Source organism: Vombatus ursinus, unplaced genomic scaffold, assembly GCF_900497805.2.
Source record: "Vombatus ursinus unplaced genomic scaffold, bare-nosed wombat genome assembly UNPS02014779.1, whole genome shotgun sequence".
In the NCBI taxonomy this organism is placed as follows: Eukaryota; Metazoa; Chordata; class Mammalia; order Diprotodontia; family Vombatidae; genus Vombatus; species Vombatus ursinus.
Window position 1 is genome coordinate 65,861,757 of NW_020954557.1, and position 18,112 is coordinate 65,879,868.

The following is an 18,112-nucleotide window of genomic DNA, read 5'->3' on the forward strand; positions in this document are numbered from 1 at the left end:
GGTGAATAGAACCTTAGAAAAGTTAGGTATGATAGACCTCTGGAGAAAACTGAATGGGGACAGAAAGGAATATACTTTTTTCTTGGTGGTACATGACACATATGCAAAAATTGACCATGTACTAGGGCATAAAAACCTCACAATCCAATGCAAAAAGGCAGAAATATTAAATGCATCCTTTTCAGATCATGATGCAATAAAAATTACATGTAATAAAGGGCCATGGAAAGAAACAAAGCTACCACTCTTTGCAGATGACATGATGTTATACTTAAAGAATCCCAGAGAATCAATTAAAAAACTACTTGAAATAATAAACAACTTCAGCAAAGTTGCAGGCTATAAAATAAACCCACATAAATCATTGGCATTTCTATATATTACCAACAAAGCCCAACAGCAAGAGATAGAAAGAGAAATTCCTTTTAACCTTACTGTAGACATTATAAAATATTTAGGAGTCCACCTCCCAAAACAAACCCAGGAACTCTATGAACACAATTACATTCCAGACCTTAAATTGTATTATAAAGCAGCAATCATCAAAATTGCTTGGTACTGGCTAAGAAATAGAGTGGTGGATCAGTGGAATAGGTTAAGTATGCAAGACACAATAGTCAATGACTATAGTAATCTATTATTTGATAAACCCAAAGACACCAGCTTCTGGGATAAGAACCTACTCTTTGAAAAAAACTGCTGGGAAAACTGGAAAAGAGTACGGCAGAAACTAGGCATAGACCAAAATCTCACACCATATACCAAAATAAAGTCAAAATGGGTACATGATTTAGATATAAAGGCTGATCCTATAAGCAAACTGGGAGAGCAAGGAATGGTTTACCTGTCAGATCTATCGAGAACAGAAGAATTCATGACCAAACAGGAGATAGAGAACATTATGAAAAGCAAAATAGATAATTTTGATTACATTAAATTGAAAAGTTTTTGCACAAACAAAGCCAATGCAACTAAGATTAGAAGGAAGGTAGAAAATTGGGAAAGAATTTTTACAACGAGTCTTTCTGATAAGGGCCTCATTTCTAAAATATATAGAGAATTAAGTCAAATTTATAAGAATACAAGCCATTCCCCAATTGATAAATGGTCAAAGGATATGAACAGACAGTTCTCAGATGAAGAAATTATAGCAATATATAGTCATATGAAAAAATGCTCTAAATCACTATTAATTAGAGAAATGCAAATCAAAACAACTCTGAGGTACTACATCACACCTATCAGAATGGCCAACATGAAAAAAACAGGAAAATGATGAATGTTGGAGAAGATGTGGGAAAATTGGAACACTAATGCATTGTTGGTGGAGTTGTGAAATGATCCAACCATTTTGGAGAGCAATTTGGAACTATGCCCAAAGGGCTATAAAAATGTGCATACCTTTTGACCCAGCAATAGAACTTCTAGGGCTATATGCCAAAGGGATCGCACAAACAGGAAAAGAACCTACATATACAAATATATTCATAGCAGCTCTTTTTGTGGTGGCAAAGAATTGGAAATTGATAGGATGCCCATCAATTGGGGAATGGCTGAACAAGTTGTGGTATATGAATGTGATGGAATACTATTGTGCTATAAGAAATGATGAACAGACTAACTTCAGAAAAACCTGGAAAGACTTGTATGGTCTGATGCTGAGTGAAGTGAGCAGAACCAAGAGAATGTTGTACACAATGATAGCCACGTTGTGTGATTACTAATATGGATAAACTTAACCCTTCCTGGCAATACAAGGATCTAAGCCACCTCCAGAGGCTTTGTGATGGAAAATGCTATCCACATCCAAAGAAAGAACTATGAAGTTGAATTGCTATTTTTTTCCTCTTCTGTTGAGTTTTGTTTCCTCTTTCTGATGGTTCCTCCTGTTGGTTTTAATTTTTACTTACAACATCACTAATGTGAAAATATGTTTAATATGAATGTAAATGTATAGCTTATATCAGATTGTGCACCATCTTGGGGAGGGTTGTAGGAAGCAAAGGGGAGAAAAATTTTAAACTCAAAAGCATGTGAAAGTGATCATTGATAAATCAAAATAAATTAATAAAAAATAAAATAAAAAATAAAAAGTTTGTTGTTGTCATTGTTGTTATTGTTATTTAGTCCTGTCTGATTCTTTGTGATTCCATTTGGTGTTTTCTTGGCAAAGATACTGGAATAGTTTGCCATTTCTTTCCCCAGCTCATTTTACAGATGAGGAAACTGAGGCAAACAAGGTTAAGTGAATTGCCCAGGGTCACACAGCTTGTAAGTGTCTGAAACCAGATTTGTATTTAAGAAGATGAGTCTTCCTGACTCCGGGCCCAGCACTTTATCCACTGTGCCATCTATCATTTTTAGTAAACAAAGACTGTAAAAAAGGTGAAGAACTCCTTGAACCTAATTTTCTTTGGCAAGTCTAAGGATCTATAGAATTTTGCCTTTCTGGGGGAAAAGAAGAACCCTGATAGCACTTATCCCACCACAACCAAGACAAGACAGACAGACCCTACCTCGAATCAGCACTGTCTGTCCTTTATCACTAATACTGTTGCATGCTAGAATAAATCATACAGCATGCCCTAATTTAAAAATGCATTATTCTGGCCTTTTTGTAAAATATTTCCATATTGTTACAGATAATGTCCTTGCTATGTTATTTATAGATATTGAATTTGTACAATTTTTATGCATAGCCATTGAGGTGGTTTTGCTTTTTCTCTGAAGGATGGTTTTGTATGAACTTGCTCAGCTTTCTTGATTCTACTACCCACAGGCCAGTGGAGCATATTTCTCTAGAGATTTAAATGATTCCAAAGTGAGCTTAGTCAGGACCCTGGGCTCCCATCCCTAATGGAAGTCAATTTGCTGGCTTTGATTGTTTTTTCCCTCTCTACAAAGTACTTAATCTGTAGGCTAATAGCCATTTTCAAGTTTCAGTCTGCTGATCAAAGGTTGAAATAATAGCTATTGTGTTTGTACACTAGTTTTCCATTTCTAGAGAAAAAAAAATTAAACAGAAGAGTTCAAAATCATAGACAAAGTATTTTTTTATTATTTTTGATTAATAAGCTAAAAAGCTGCAAGTAAGTATGCTAGATTATGCATTTGGTCTCATTTGTTGAAATACTTTAGGAGTATTTCTCACTCTAAATTTTCAACTCCTACATTCCTTTTAAGACATCACCCCATGCCTGGACTATTACAGTAGCCTGCTGATTGGTCTGCCAGTCACAAGTGTCTCCTCCCTCCAGTCCATCCTTCATTCAGCTATCAAAGTGATCTTCCTTAAACTCGAGTCTGACCATATCTTTCCCCTAGCTAATAAATTCTAGTGGTCCCTTATCACATCTAGGATCAAATACAAAATCTTCTGTTTCTCATTCAAATCTCTTCAAAACCTGCTTCCACAAACACCTTTACAGTATTCTGATACTTCAAAACACTCTCGCTCCATTCTCTACAATCCAGTGACACTGGCCTTTCTGCTTTTCCTCAAACAAGATACTCAGTTTTCCAACTCTTGACATTGTCATTGGTTCTATCTCATGTCTGGAATGTTCTCCCTCCTCATCTTTGCCTCCTGGCTTCCTTAAAGGCCCAGCTAACATCCCTTTTTCTACAGGAAGCTTTTTTCAACCCCTCTTAATTCTAGTGCCTCTCCTCTGTTGATTGCATATAATTTATCCTGCACCTAGCTTACTTGTACATAGTTGTTTGCATGTTGTGCACCCCATTAGACTCTGTGCTTTTTAAGAAAAAGAAGCATCTTTTACATTTCTTTGTGTGCCCAGAACTTGCCCAGTACAGTGCCTGACACATAGTAGGGGTTTAATAAATGTTTATTGACTGACTGAATTTTTGAAGCAACAGAGAGCACATTATGCATAATGACTATCTAACCAGATTCTGAAAACTGTTTTTGAAATATGATTGTGAGCTTAATTTGCCCATCAAAAAAAATTTGATAACTCAAAAATTTATCATCATCCAATGGCTCATTTCTATTCTTTATTAAACATGAAAACAGTTTATCCTGAAAAGATCTATTAGTCCTTTGTTGAAAACAACTATATCTTATACCATAGAGATTTAAATGCTATCAATTTGCAATTGATATAATTGCATACAAATCATTTTAAAATGAACTGTAATAGTGAAAAAGAACTTAAAAAAAATCTACCTACTTGTGTAGATATCTTCTCCTTGGAACTGCTGATTCTCCTATTTCTATTAGTTTTTACCTCTATTCTTCTAATTATTCAAATTCAAAACTTCCACAGTCATTTTCCTTTACCCTCTGCCTTATCCCACATAACTCTATATTCAATCAGGAACCAAAATATCTTCCTTCTTCCTCACATTCATGTTCTTCTTTTTATCCTTGATATTACCACCTTACTTCCAGTCTTTTTAACCCCGAGGCCTCAAGAAAAATCTCCTGTCATGTCTGGTCTCATGATGTCCCTGATCTGGTTTATCCTTCATATTGTTGCCAGATTGCCTTCCTTATGCATAGTTCTCATTATGTCACACTACTCAACAATTTCCTTTCCCTTTTTCTGTGGAGTAGAAGAAGCCCAGACTTATGAGTTGATTGGTGTAGGGAAATTCCAGTTTTCAAAACCTATCTATCAGTGAAAATCAGTAGCAAGGCTTTATTTATAGTCTCAGAGATGTATCTGAGACACTGAGAAACTTTTCCTGCCCATGATACTATAGCTAGTATGTATCAGAGGCAAGAATTAAATGTATAACTTCCTGAATGTGAAACTGGTCCTTCTTCTACAGCAGTATCTTGCCTTCCTCACCATTTTTTTTTGCCAGGTAAAAGCTCTTTAACCTGGTTTTGAGTCTCAATTCAAACAAACCGGAGATGCTAAAAGCAGTAAGCCTTCATTACCGGCGTGTTTCAATTTGCACAGAGGGAGGTAACAGGCTTAACTTGAAACAACCAAGATCAAGGACACAGCATAACACCAGAGCAGAGATTTAAACCAAGGGATAGATTAAGGTCACCATGGCTAGAAAAAGAAGATTTCATTCTTAGTCATCTCAAGGTGACAATTTTTAGCAAGTTTTTCCTTGAACCTAAAATTACTTCTTCATAATTTATATATACTATTCATTGGTCTGAGTTCTGGGGCTAAACAGAACAAGCTTACTCTCTCTTCCCAGTCACTGCCCACTAAATGTTTTAGAACAATGATTACTCCCCCACTAATTGTTTCCTCTAGGCCAAATATTTCCAGTTCCTTCAACCAATTCCTATATGGCATGAACTTGAGACACTTTGGCATCCTCATTGCCTTTCTCTGTATATTCTCCAGCTTAGAAAAAGATTATTTTTTTTAAACCTTGAGAATAATAGAATTTTAATGCAGTCTAAAACTGTAATAATTTTAGATGTTATATCACACTTAATGCATAAACTTTACAATCCACAAAAAAATTCAAATCTTTTTTACAGACAAACTATCTAATTATGCCTCATATCTTGTCTTTATGAAGTTTATTTTTTGAATCCATTTAAGAATTTACATTTATCCCTAACTCATTTAATATTATAATATTCTAAGTTAATGTTAAAAAAGGATATTACAAGTAGACATTAAAATTTTTGAGATTTGAATACTATAGGAGTTCCTCTTTCACATTTTATGGATATAGTTGATATTCCAAGATCATCTTCTTTGTATCTGTGGTAAGGCCCTCTGACCAGGGAGTTTCCAGAGAAGAAGACAGAATAGAACAGGTGAGACATACCCCAAGAAGTGAAATGACCCCAATCCTATCTAAAACAGAGGACAGTAGAACCTGCCCTCTCCAAAGTTTGCTCTGAGGCAGGAAGTCACATGACAGGAGAATAGGACATAAATTGACACTGTAGAATCAAAGGTTGGCTATCTCACTTTAAATTCCCTTAAATGTGGGCTCCCTGGATACCCTGAAGGTGATGAAGGCAAAAGATCATCAACCAGGGCTAAATGGAAAACACACATACCCCTGCTAGTATGAAACATCAAAAGGGCCTTCAGAGTAAGAAAACTGGAGACCAGTGCCAAGGGAAAGGTCTGAGTCCCAAAACAGATGAGCGTTGAGAGCCATGAGAAACAAAGACTCAGAACTGTGGAAGCTAGCAGGGAGGATATATCAAATTGGGATAATAAGCTGGGAGGGAAGGCCAATTTCCTTCACCTTTTTCTCTACTTCCCCTTGTTTCTAGTTAGTGAACTGGAGTAAGAATGAAATCTTAAACCTTTTATCTTTCCCTCTAGGAGAATGTGGTTTGGAATTCTTCCATCCATACTCAAGTATCTGAGAGGATAATCCAGAAGAGGTTTAAGAAATACTTGGAGGTAGATGCTTTCATACAGGAATGCTCTATTTATTTCTTTTTCATTTTATTCAATGTAAAATGAATTATGTGATCACAGCAAAGTCTCTGAATTCTATGAATGCATACAGCTGAAAACTAAGAAAGAAGATCCCACGGAGGGTGTGAGTTCATGGCCTATTAGCAAATGTTAACTTTGATAGGTTAATATTTTGAGCAATGTTCTACTTCATCACCTACATTAATTTCAGCCCTGATCAGCAGAAGTTAATCCAAACTGATTAGCACCAATCTTGAAGCACAAGTATGCAATGTCAGGAGAATTGTAAGTTTTGCAACCTAAGTACTATTTTGTAGCGAGTGAAGATACCATAAACTTTTAGGCAGACTGCCTTGTACATGTGCCAGAGAAAAATAATTAAATCACTTGGCTGATACCTCAAGCAGAGCACCACCTGGTGATAATTCACATAATGCATTCTCTTGCAGGATTATAATCACGTTTAAGTTTAAGGAAGGCAACTCTAGAGCCACATGACACAGGATCCAAGGTAGAAGTGCCAAAAGTGTCCCAAGCATCTCATAAAATCAAATGTTCTACTTATTTTTGAGAATTTCACTTGTAGAAGGCAAAATTTATGTGAACTATTGTGGGTGCCTTTTTAAGATTGGAAAAAAAGCTACCAAGGCTAATATCGCCTCTATTTTATTAGTATCTTCAAATGTCTGTGACAGTATCCAATCAATGTTAGTTGTAGAACTATAAGTATGCAAAATAATTAAATACTCAATTAAAGAAGGCCTTTAAATTTTTCATATTTTAAATTTTACATAAGTTCTAAAATACAAGGAAAAGGACTATACTGAAAAAAACATTCCTGTCCCAATTATTTTTTGATGATTAGAGTATTTCATTTAACTTTTATAAGCTATATGTCCTAGAAATAAAACTGAGGATTCAATGAATTCCTTTAAAAAGCATTTTATTGTGAAAAATAAAACTCTAAAATTAAAGATGACAGATATGATCAAATAAGATTTATATGCCCTTAACCTAATAAGTGAAATTTATTGAGCTTCTCAGGTACCATTAAACATTTACTTTCCTTGCTCTCACTTTCTCTTTACTTTTCCTTTTATGAAGCAGCATAATGTTTTCTCTAAAGGTATAAAGTAAATTGTACCTTTCTTGAAAATACCTATAGTCTTTGGCATATGACATAGTACATAATAAAATGTCATATTCAATAAGTAATATAATTTATATTAATACATATTTTACTATATGACAATTGGATGTTAAAAATGTGACTTTAAAGAGTTAAAATAGAATGCCAAGGACATGAAGGAGGGCATTGGAATCAATTTCACTCTAATTCCTTCTTAGCGCTTTATTATGCAAATGCAAGCTCATTTTAGCTTGTCAAATTTGGCAATCATGGCCCTGGAGAACATCTACAGCTTAAATCTTTCATTATTGTGAACATGATCCATTCCTGTGAAAACCACTGTTACGAGTCCCAGACCCTGGATTCAAATACCCTAAACAATCAAGAATTAGAGTGGGATGGAAAGAGGGAAACTAAAATGAATGAGATGATGCATTTTTAAATGATAATGCAATTATTTTAAAGCCCAGGGTTGTAGAACTTAGAGGAGAAGGGCAGAATGGAAATATACAAATCTAAATTTGCCTTTTTGAGTTATGCTTTATTAATATTTACTTTAATACTTCCAAAAGTAATCATACATAGTTCTTAAAAATACAAGAGACAGGAAAACAAAACACTTCTATACAGTAAAAAAATCTGAAGATAAGCAATAATGTCATACTTTTATGCCTTCCTGCTTTTGCAGCCTTGTCTATTTTTAAATCCTATATAGGATTATGACTAATCCTATCTTAATCCTGAATAATAGTTGAAGGAAAAGCAAAATTTGTATCAGCACCCCAAATTTGGGGGAGGGGAGAATTACATAGAAGTCAAATCCAATCTCACTGAATACTCTTAGTGTCAAACTTTCATCCTCCAGGTGAAAAATAAAATAACATAGAATACAGGACTACCCAAAGATTATATTTTATATTCTTGTCAGATCAACTTTTTGCAGTATTGATATTTTCAATGTTATCTTTTGTGTTAAAATATTCTTTCCTTTCAACAAATTCAATAAATCCTGTGTATTCTCTCTCTTGTCATATTCTAATAATGTACACATCAGCAACTTACCATACAAAAACTGAATTTTTGACTCATGCACCCATTACACAAACTCTCATTTTCTTATTTTCTGTTGAAGAGAGTCTAGTATTAAAAAAAATTAAAGTAACATTTAGAATATTCTTTGGAATTAAATTATAAACACATTTACTTAAAAACCCAGAATGTCACTAAATAAATGAAATAATATATGTAAACCATATCACAAACCTTAAAGTGTTACATAAATGTAAGTTATTACTGTTGTGATTATGATTATGATTATTATTCCTAGTATATGTTCCAAAGTCAAATATAGAAGTTAACATCCTCAAGATGCTACCAACTGAAAGAAGAAGGATCAATATTACAGCACACTATAGTGCCCTGATGTTGACAATATTTCACATCAGAGTTGGTGAAGCTTATGTCCTGAACTAGAAACATATAAAATTAGGCTTCTATTTACTCTGACAGATGTTGTATACATATGCAGAATAATCTATCTCTGTCACTTTTTTTCCCCTAAGTACACTGACGGTAGCATACAAGCTGCGTGATTGATGGCATGGTTAAAACTTACAAGAAGAGTTACTGTTATCAGTGACCACCTTTTTATGAACCTGCAGAATGACAAAGAATGATACTGGCAACAAAAACAACTTGGTGTGTACTTAACGACCCCCACATTGAGTAATTCATTAAGTGCTTCTACTGCAAATCAAATCAATATTTAAATAAATTTTGCAGTATTTACTTACTAGAATGAGCCAAGTACGTTTCCATGCTTGAAATGGATCATAAAGTTTTATTCCATGGTATAACTTTTCTCTGAGCCTGTCATTTTGATTCTTAATGTTTCACTTGCCCAAAATGATAAATGTTGGAAACATGTTTGCTGTTGTGGATGGTAGTGAAATATGATGAGAAGAAACTGTTAATTTTTCCCAGCACACATTTGTTACAGTTTGGTGTCAGTTTGAAAGAGCACCAGAAAGCTGAGATAATACTATTTCAACCCCTTCAGTCAAGGGGCATTCAGTGTTCAGTAATTATATGTCCTTCACAGTAAGAAAAAGATGCAAGGCTACTCACTTATCAAATGACATTACTGAAATAGACATGGTAAAATATGCAGTGAATTAACAAAAAGAATATAGAAAAATTAACAAGCAAGAAAGATAAATCTCTGACTAGACTGTCACAGGAAAAAGAAGATTGGATATGGATCATTGGTTTGGATTCAATGCAGCTGGGCAAATTCTAAGATGTATTTCTATTTCTATACCCTCCAAGATAGGAGTTCTTAACCTGGTATCCAAGGAACATGGATTCCACAATATCTGTAAACATAGGTGGGGGGAAAATTATACCTTTATTTTCAATAATCTCTAACTGCAATTTATTATTTCCTTCAATCAATAATTTAAATATACATGTATATGTTACATATATATGTATATGTTACATATATATGTATATGTTACATATATATATAAATATGTGTGTATATGCATGTATGTATTTTTAAAAGGATTCTGTAGACTTCATCAGGCTGCCAAGGAGGTTCATGGCACAAAAACATTAAGAACCCCTGCTCTAGTTAATGATCTCTATGAAATCAGTTGCTGGTCTTTGTTAACACTGTAGAAAATCCCAGTATGAGACCCCAAACTAAAAGACTTAATTTTCTTTATCTTGGAAAAATCTTTCCAGGGAATTATCTTAAAACATAAGTTATGCCATTATAAGTCAGCAAAAAATCACATAATTCAAGATTCAGAAAGGACTTGTGTATTCACCCAGTCAAATGGATCCAAAAAGAATCCCTTCTACAATATGCAGGTAAAATGGTCATACAGCCTTTGCTTGAAAGCTTTGAATAAAGGAGAAGCTGAGTGAGGGAGCCACAGGACCAATATCTACCAGAGTTCTTTGCTAGATTGCCCCAAAAAGTTTTTTAAAAAAGTTGTCCCTGGGACTTGATGAGTCCAGGAAACCAATGTTCAAGCTGTTTTTCTTGACAAAATTTTTGGGTAGCCTTTGGCCACAATGACTTGGCTTCCTGGTCATCTAAGGCATTAAAGTCCCACCCATGTTGGATTGGGTCTCTTCATACTTGGCAGATATGCTGAGGGTACCCAAGGCACTATGTCCTATTCTGCTAACCAGATTTTTTTTTTCATAAAGAGACCTGAGGCATTTCATAAGGAGGCAGGGCATATCTATATGAGCCAAAAACTGCTACAGTCTTTTTCTATTAGGGATAAGTAAAACTTCTGTTAACTATTCAAGGACCTATCCAAATGACCTGAATGTCCCATTTCATTTCGACAATAACAGGTAACAGACCTGAGTCAGGCCTTCCCCTAACAACATTGTTGGACAGTACTAATCATTAGGAAGATTTTTCATATTTCAAATTGAAATTTGTCCATGAATATATAGAGTCTAAAAACCTATGTCAGATAATATTACTAAAGAGACAATTTACAGGGGGAAAAGAATAGTTATGATACATGACTCCATTCTCAAGAATATAATGACTATGCTTGAACTTTTACTGTATTTTTATCTCAATAATTTATCATCCATTAATTTGTCTTTTATCTCATATTCCTGTTTTCCACCTATGTCAACCAAAGTGGTAAGATAACAACGTTCCGTGGTTCACTTCCCAACACCCTTAGTTAGGAGGGAGTTAAGGAAATTTATGTTGTACTAAAAGGTGAGATTGTGTTTACTTGACTCAATATGGGTCAGAAAAAGAAGTCCTTCCTTATATTTGCTATTTGATGGTCTTCAAATGTCAGAGGTACTCTCAGATGTTTACTACTCATCTGACCTTGGCCAAGTACCTTAATCTCTAAGCCCCTATTTTCTTAACTGTAAAATCAGAGCTAGGACTTGATGTCCTCTAAGATCCCTTCTACCAATAATCATTACTTCTATGATACTGGGATTTAATGAAGTATTTGACATTGGCATCACTCATTCCTTTTACTGACTAATCAAATCAAAATGTCTTAGCTATAATCTCTGTAGGCTGAAGGATTCTAATCATTGTGCTTTGTTCTCTTTATAATGTTTATGTTTTGATAATTTTGGATACTTTCATTCCTTTTCCATGCTATTCCTGGGGCAAAATAGTGACTAGAACAATAATAGAAGTGTAGCTGGAAAAATATTCTACAAAGGTATGATTACAATAATACAGTCACAGTAATTTTTGATCCTTTTTTTCTGACATTCAGGCACAGTTAGTTTTGGGCAACATCAAGTCACTTGATGCTGTGCCTGAATGCCAAAAAAAGATACTAATTTAAACAATCAAACTTTAAAAAAACTATTAATTTATTTTGACTTATTAACAATCAATTCCAGAATCTTTTGAGTTTTAAATTTTTCTCCCCCTCCTTTCTCACCTCCCTCCCCAAGACGGCATGCAATCTGATATAGGCCATACATATACATTCCTATTAAACATTTTCACATTATTAATGTTGTAAGGAAGAATTAGAATCAATAGGAGCAACCACAAGAAAGAAGATACAAAACAAAACAGCTGAAAAAAATAGTAAATAATATGTTTCGATCTGCATTCAAACTCCATAGTTCTTTCTTTGGATATGGATAGCATTTTCCATCATGAGGCCTTTAGAGATATCTTAGATCTTTGCATTGCTGAGAAGAACTAAGTCTATCAACGTTAGTCATTGCACAATGTGGCTGTTACTGTGTACAATATTTTCCTGGTTCTGCTCACTTCACTCAGCATCACTCCATACAAGTCTTTCCAGGTTTTTCTGAAGTCCACTTGCTCATCATTTCTTATAGCACATATACCACAACTGGTTCAGCCATTCCACAATTGATGGACATCCCCTCAATTTCCAATTCTTTGCCACCTTAGAAAGAGCTGCTATAAATATTTCTGTGCATGTGGGTGCTTTTCCCATTTTTATGATCTCTTTAGGATACAGCCCTAGAAGTGCTATTGCTGGGTCAAAGGGTGTGAACATTTTTATAGCCCTTTAAGTATTGTTCCAAATTGCTCTCCAAAATGACTGGATCAGTTCACAAAACCAACAATGCATTAGTGTTCCAATTTTCTCACATTTCTAACATTTATCATTTTCCTATTTTGTCATGTTGGCCAATCTGATAGGTGTGATGTGGTGCTTCAGAGTTGTTTTGACTTGCATTTCTCTAATTGATAGTGATTTAGAGCATTTTTCATATGACTATAGATGGCTTTAATTTCTTCATCTGAAAACTGCCTGTTCATATCCTTTGACCATTTATCAATTGGGGAATGACTTGTATTCTTATAAATTTGACTTAGTTTTCTATATATTTTAGAAATGAGGCCCTTATCAGGGACATTGGTTGTAAAAATTCCCAGTTTTCTATTTTCCTTCTAATCTTGGTTGCATTGACTTTGCTTTTGCAAAAATTTTTCAATTTAATGTAATTAAAATTACCCATTTTGCATTTTGTAATGTTCTCTATCTCCTATTTGATCAGGAATTCTTCTTTTCTCCATAAATCTGATAGGTAAACTATTCCTTGCTCTCCCAGTTTGCTTATATTATAAGCCTTTATATCTAAATCATGAACCCATTTTGACTTTATTTTGGTCTTAGGTGTGCCATTTTGGTCTATGCCTAGTTTCTGCCATACTGTTTTCCAGTTTTCCCAGCAGCTTTGGTCAAATAGTGAATTCTTATCCCAGAAGCTGGGGTCTTTGGGTTTATCAAATAATAGATTACTATAGTCATTTATTACTGTGTCTTGCATACCTAACCTATTCCACTGATCCACAACTCTATTTCTTAGCCAATGCCAAATAGTTTTGATGACTGCTGCTTTATAATACAATTTAAGGTCTGGTAGGGCTAGGCTACCTTCCCCTGCATTTCTTTTCATTAGTTCCCTTGATATTCTGGATCTTTTGTTATTCCAAATGTATCTTGTCTAGCTCTATAAATTTTTTTTGGTAATTTGATTGACATGGAACTGAATAAGTAATTTAGCTTAGGTAGAATTCTCATTTTTATTATATCAGCTTGGCCTACCCATGAGCAACTGATGTTTTTCCAATTATTAAGATCTGACCTTGTGTGAAAAGTGTTTTGTAATTGTGTTCGTATAGATCTTGGGCATTTTTTGGTAGGTAGACTCCTAAATATTTTATAATGTCTACTGAAACTTTAAATGGAATTTTTCTTTCCATCTCTTGCTGTTGGGCTTTATTGATAATATATAGAAATGCTGCTGACTTAGGGGCATTGTTTATGGTCTGAAACTGCTAAAGTTTATTATTTCAAGTAGTTTTTTACTCGATTCTCTAGGGTTCTTTAAGTATGTTATCATATCATCTGCAAAGAGTGATAGTTTTGTTTCTTCTTTGCTTATTCTAATACCTTCAATTTGTTTTTCTTCTCTTGTTGCTAAAGGTAACATTTCTAGTACTATATTGAACAAGTGGTGATAATGGACATCCTTGTTTCATCCCCAATCTTATTGGAAATGCTTCTAGCTTGTCCCCATTACATATGATGCTTGCTGAAGGTTTTAGGTAGATGCTACTTATTATTTTAAGGAAGACTCCACTTATTCCTATGCTCTCTAGTGTTTTTCATAGGAATGGGTATTGCATTTTGTCAAAAGCTTTTTTCTCCATCTATTGAGATGGTCATGTGGTTTCTGTTAGTTTTGTTGTTGATATGATCAATTATGCTAATAGTTTTCCTAATATTGAACCAGCCCTGAATTATTGGTATAAATCCTACCTGTTAGTAGTGTATTATTCTTGTGATAAGTTGCTCTAATCTATTTACTAATATTTTATTTAAAGTTTTTACATCTATATTCATTAGGGAAATTGATCTATGATTTAAATATACAATCAAACTTGTGCACAGAATGTGTACTTCCCACATCATCCAGGCAACAATTTAACCATAACCTTCAACTCATTCAGTCATTTTAGGGTATTTGATTAAGGGTTACTCTGATTTGGTCTGAAGGTTCTGACTTGATTAAAAGCATTTGCCCCATCATTAGTTCTTTTTGTTGTCATTTGGTTTGCTTTTTTAAATCATTTACCTTATAGTTGCTAACTAGCTGTTCCTTGATAGTTCCCAGGAAGTATACTTAAAGCCTTCTCTTCAAATTAAAAACCTATTTTTAAGGATGTCAACAACATAAAGTATATGTATATATATAAATACACACACACATAAATCTATATGTATATCTATATCTATATATTAATATATATGGATGTATGCCATTCATTCATTATACTTTTGTTCTCAGCAGCTAACACAATGTCAGACAGATAATAGATGCTTAAGAAATAATAGTTGATTTATTATCTTCTATATCTTTTGGTAGTATTGAACTGAAACTCAACTAGATTGGTTCAAGTCAAAAAACAGCTGTATTTTAACATGAATCTCCCTCCAAAGTAAAAAAGAAAAGTTCAGATTCTGAATATTTCTACTTATTGGGAAAACTGGGAGAAACTATACTTATCCCTCAATATATGTGTGTGTATGTATAGGTATATGTATATGTATATATGTTGTTATGTATGTATTAATACATACAAACATACAGAACCTTCCTTTCCCTTCCCTTTATATGGAAAGGGTAGGTTCCAAGTTCCAGGAACCAGAAATTGAATAATAGAGGTTTCATAATCAACTGCCTTCCTTATTCTTTCCTAAATATAGGGGCAATGAACATTTCACTCTCAAAGTATAATATTTTTTGTAATACTATTCCAAAAGACAATTTCTTCTCTTTGTTTAAAACATATTCATTCATTTAATATCTGTGTGCAAGACATTGCACATTTAAAGAGTTTAAGATAAATTAGACATATTCCCTACCTCAAAAAGTTTTTAATCTACCTAAGCAAATAAGTAATATACACAGATAATATAAGGTAGTATATGATGAGTGTTAGAAGAGTATTCGGAATAAAATAAAAGATCTTGACTAGCTCAATTGATTGGAGGGAATAATTATCGGGTAGCACTTGAGCTGGGGAATATAGAATTTTAAAAGGAGAGATTGTATTATCTATTCAAGTTTAAAGGTTATCACATCTAAATTATTGTTATATTATATTCCAGGCAAAAGAAATAGAATGAATAAAGACATAATAAGAAAAAAAGTAAAAGACAGGGTATATCAAGGACTTCGGGTAGATTAGAGAATAGAATATCTATAGGTAATTTGAATTTTGTTGCATATTAAGTGGTAGCAGATAAAATATGACCTCTGCATTGGGCCTTATCAAAGAAGTTGTTAGAAGAGTTATAATTTCTTTACTTCTAGCAAAATATTTATTTTAAGGTTTTTCAATTTTCTCCAAAAGGTAGTATTCCCTTATCTTAACAACAAAAACTTTTGACAGTCACAATCAAGTGCTTTAAAATTAAATATAAATTTTATTCATCTTCCCTGCAACTCTAATCACAGAAATTTTAAGGTTCATGCACTTCAAATTTAGGTAGTTCTTGACTGGGGTTCATTTTTTCTCTAGATAAAATAACTACAATTTTTTTTGAGCACAATCCAATCAAAAAAAATAAAATCTCAAAAAAATTTCATTTACTCTTATCTAACTAATACTAAATAAGTTAAACCTATAAATTTAGGAGTTGCTTCAACGCTCTAAAGACTTGGTATTTTGTCTATGTTGGTACTTTCACAACTACTGCAAATCATTATTGTTGTTGTTATTGTTCAGACATTTTCAGTCATATCAAACTCTTTATGACACCATTTGGAATTTTCTTTGCAAAGATGGTGTGCCATTTCAGTCTCCAGCTCATTTACAGATAAGGAAACTGAGGGAAACAGGGTTAAGTAACTTGCCCAGGGTCACACAACAGGTAAGTATCTGAGGCCAGATTTGAACTAAGGCAGAGTCTTCCTCTCTCCGGGCCTGGCACTCTATGCACTGCACCACCTGCAAATCATCACCTCCCTAAAGCCTTACTTAGTAGATAGCCTCACTGAGTAATTGTATATAAAAAAAACAAAATGCCACCCTGCAACTAACCAGGAGATGAAGCTTTACTAATTTAGCTAAGCTGGTGCTCAGATGACATATTACCAGGCCCATATACAAACCCTCTAGCTTGGTAAGAACAATCAGAATTTGTAGTCCACTGGCTTCATATTCAAGAACTCAGAACACCTTCAGACCACAATTGAACACAACATATTAGTGAAAGAAATTAAAGATGAAACAATAACATTTACTTCACTTTCAAAAAGCCCTGTGTTTTTCATCTTTTGCCAAAAATCCTGCCACAAATGGTATCACTGTAATTAAATCATTAATAGTGAATGAGATTAAATCTATTTATTATGGTTTCAATGTCAGATGCTCCAAATTGCAGTTTCATGGATAAATTTGTTTCTGTGGCAACTATTGAAGTGAAGGCCTCCTTTTCCAAACTTGGACAAAGCTTCATATTTGTATTACATCTTCCAAATATTTTGTTTCTTCAATTCATTTAAGTTTAGCACAGTCTATTTGTCTTTCAATGAAAACTTTTGGCTTGGGCAAAGTAATATTGCTATAACTCAAGTTCATTAATATCTGATCAATTTGAAGGGAACATGATGTAATGCAGAGAGCATTATTCTTACCCTCTGAAAATTTAGGTTCAAATTCAGCTCTAGCATTAATAAGTCATGTTACCTTGTGCAAATAAGTCATTTAACTTCTCAGATCCTGAATTTCCTAATAAGAAGAATTAGGACCTAGACTTGATCTCTGTTGTCCATTTCAGCTCTCACATTCTGTGAACTCATCATAGAAACTACTGCCCTTAAAATTAGGATACAATATAGCATAAGGGATACTGAAATCAATATTTTCATCTAAATTTCAGGTAAACACTTGGAGTAAATCTTTGTTGTATTTATTGCTTATTTCCTTCATATTTTTATTAATAAGGACAGTTATATGGAAATATGAAAAGGCTATATATGAATTTCATCTGGATTACATATAATAAATTAAGTGAGAATTTCTGACAGTTTCATAGTGCTCATAACCAGAGCGTAAATATGTCTGTGCCTCACTTTCACTTGAAGTGTTATGGTTTCTATAGACATTGGGAGATTCAACTGTAAAAGTCAATAAATGGGGGCAGCTAGGTGGTGCAGTGGATAGAGCACCGGCCCTGAAGTCAGGAGGACCTGAGTTCAAATCCGGCCTCAGACCAAACACTTGACACTTACTAGCTGTGTGACCCTGGGCAAGTCACTTAACCCCAATTGCATAAATGATAATAATAATAATAATAATAATAATTTTAAAAAGTCAATAAGTGTCCCTTCCTTCCATTCAACCCCATACTCCTTAGCACCCTCTGCCAGCAGAATTAATACAAACTACCATTGTTTTCTATGATACGCTATTCTTGTGGCTCTGCAAGTATCTGAAATCACAGGAGAAAGACTTCACATGGGGTTGCTCTGGGGTCTACAGTCTTCTGATTTTTCTCTCAGGTCTCCACTATTTCTCTTTTTCTAA

The 18,112-nt window shown here is 33.9% G+C and overlaps 1 protein-coding gene across 1 annotated transcript in view; it reads right to left on the reverse strand.

The window, feature by feature from the left end:
- Nucleotides 1-18,112, reverse strand: part of LOC114045905 (polypeptide N-acetylgalactosaminyltransferase 13) — an 816,024-nt gene that overhangs the window by 662,075 nt on the left and 135,837 nt on the right. The gene's annotated exons all lie outside the window — the stretch shown is intronic.